This window comes from Mustela nigripes, chromosome 13 (assembly GCF_022355385.1).
Source record: "Mustela nigripes isolate SB6536 chromosome 13, MUSNIG.SB6536, whole genome shotgun sequence".
NCBI classification, from domain to species: Eukaryota; Metazoa; Chordata; class Mammalia; order Carnivora; family Mustelidae; genus Mustela; species Mustela nigripes.
The window spans coordinates 71,769,883-71,772,624 of NC_081569.1; the positions used below are offsets into that span (position 1 = coordinate 71,769,883).

The 2,742-nt window shown below is 46.5% G+C and overlaps 1 pseudogene; it reads left to right on the forward strand.

Annotated features, from left to right (window-relative positions):
- Positions 1-1,618: 1,618 nt before the first annotated feature.
- Positions 1,619-2,155, forward strand: LOC131999393 (T cell receptor alpha variable 9-2-like; annotated as a pseudogene).
- The last annotated feature ends 587 nt before the right edge of the window (positions 2,156-2,742 follow it).

Consider the following 2,742-nt stretch of genomic DNA (forward strand, 5'->3'; position numbering starts at 1 on the left):
AATAAAAGAATTTAAAAAAAGAAAACGAATATAGAAAAATATAAAAAGGAAAAAATATATATATATATATACATTAGATAAACTAGTTAAAAAACGTTAAAAAAGAAAAGGGTAAAAGTTAAAAAAAATTTAGCAGAGAAGAGAAAAAAAATGAAAAAGAAAAAAATTAAATTAACTGCAAGTCTAAAAAAATCACAGGGAAAAAAAAAAAAGAAAATCACAGAGAGGAATCCATGAATTCCGTGCTTTGCTTTCTCCTCCTCTGGAATTCTGCTGCTCTCTATGGTATTGAAACCGCACTCCTTGGTAGGTGAACTTGGTCCTGTCTGGATTTCTTGTTGATCTTCTGGGGGAGGGGCCTGGTGTAGTGATTCTCAAGTGTCTTTGCCTCAGGCGGAATTGCACCACCCTTACCAGGGGCCGGGCTGAGTAATCTGCTCGGGTTTGCTTTCAGGAGCTTTTGTTCCCTGAGCGCTTTCCGTAGAGTTCCAGAGGATGGGAATACAAATGGCGGCCTCCTGGTCTCTGGCACGGAGGAGCCGAGAGCCCGGGGCCCCACTCCTCAGTGCGCCCTCAGAGAACAGCGCCCAGTAACTCCTGTCTGCCTGATCTCCCGCCGCGCTCTGAGCTCACCGAGCCTGCAACCGGTTTAAGGTAACCCCGAGCTGTGAGCTCACTGTCGGCTCTGTCTCTGTAGCCAGCTTTCCCGTTCCAATACCCACAAGCTCTGCGACACTCAGACACCCCCGATCCTTCTGTGACCCTGCGGGACCTGAGGCCACGCTGACCCCGCGTGGGCCTCGCCCTGGTTTAGCCTCTGGAGCAATGTTCTTCAGGGAACAGACTTTCAAAAGTCCTGATTTTGTGCTCCATTGCTCTGCCGCTTGCCGGGAGCCGGCCCCTCCCCCCGGGGTCTATCTTCCCGTCGCTTTGGATACACTTCTCCACTGGTCCTACCTTTCAGAAAGTGGTTGTTTTTCTGTTTCCAGAATTGCTGTTCTTCTTCTCTTCGATCTGCCGATGGATTTGCAGGTGTTTGCAATCTCTAGATAAGCTATCCAGCCGATCTCCTGCTAGCTGACGTAGTCTCAGCCTGCTACTTCTCCGCCATCCTCGACAGTCACAGTTCTAAATATTGGGGTAAAGTGTCCAAAACACAGAATCAGTCACCAATGACTTGACTTACTCTTACTTATTCCATATTCAACTCAATCCCATTTCTGGCAGTCATTGGTTTTGGGGCTGGTCCACATGGATACATGAGAATTTGAAGTACTGTAGTAAGATGCTTTAAGAAGTTTGTTACCCTCCCAGGCACAGAAATGCCCCAGGATGCTGTGTTAAATAATTCCATATTAGGCAGTGTCTTAAGAACAAAACAGACCTAATAAGTCAGGATTGCTGTTGTTCAGACTTCCAAGGGCCACCTGAAGCCTGACATGTGCCTCATGACATCAGGGTTGAAACAGATGGCTGACTTGGGGAGGATTCTGACCAACATGCACGCATTTTAGTCCCTGTTCACCAAGGGGGACAGCTTCCTACCACAATCACATTTCCTGTGTGAAATGTGGGCTTCCATTGATCATTTCTCTGTCACTCCAACCTTCTCCATGTTCAGAATGAAGAGCATTATTTAGGTGACACTCCAGAGATGAAGTGTTCTCCAGGCTTTGTGACTGTGGTACTCTTAATGCTTGGTAAATACAATGCTTCTTAGTATTTGAATTCTTTCTTCCATAGTGTCAGTTAAACTTTTAACTATTATTTATCCATGAGTTTTATGCAAAGGTGATACAGATCTCCTTTCTCTTTCTTCAGGACAAATCTGTGGAGACTCAGTGACTCAGATGGAAGGCCAAGTGACCCTCTTAGAAGAGGCTTCTCTGCTGTGGACTGCACTTATTCAGCATTAGGGTCCCTTACTCTTTTCTGGTATGTCCAGTATCCCGGTGAAGGTCTACAGCTCCTCGTGAAAGCCTTGAGGGGCAAGGAGAAAGGAAGCAACAAAGGATTTGAAGCCACCTATGACAGCGAATCGAAATCCTTCCACTTGGAGAAAGGCTCAGTGCAAGCCACAGATTCAGCTGTGTACTACTGTGCGGTGACTGACACAGTGACGGAGACTGTAGGGGGAGCTGAGCACAAACTCTGAGCAGAACAGGAGCCTGGATGCTAAGCATCTCTGCCTGATCCATTCTGGTTCTAGCACAGTCTGTGGTTGTTAGTCCCACAGTGTCTGGTTGATACAAAATCATACAGACAACTAGAGCTTAGGAACCAGAAGTAACATTCCCCAAATCCAGATGTTCCTTAGTGACACTGAAAGTAGTTTGATGCCAAGAGTTCCTCAGTCAGGGTGTAACTAATTTAAGGTAAAACCACGTAATCATGAAGTGGTCTTGTGCTCATCCCTGGAGTGAACGTCCAGCCCCACAAGTTGTTCATTGCACCCTGGTGGGAGTTCCTGTGTCTTGTGATAGTTTTAGAGAGACACAGTGTGACCAAGAAGGTGGTGATGTCCAGTGTCTTCCTGACAGAGTATTGCAGGAGAGGTGATGGGAAAGCATCAGCCCCAAACCTATATAATGGGTGCATGTTGGCCAGAATCTTCCCCAAGTCACCCATGTGCTTCATTCCTGACTTCATGAGGCACATGTCAGTCTTCAGGTGGCCCTTGGAAATCTGAAGAACAGCAATCCTCACCTCTTAGGTCTGTCGTTATGATCACGGGGTCAGGGA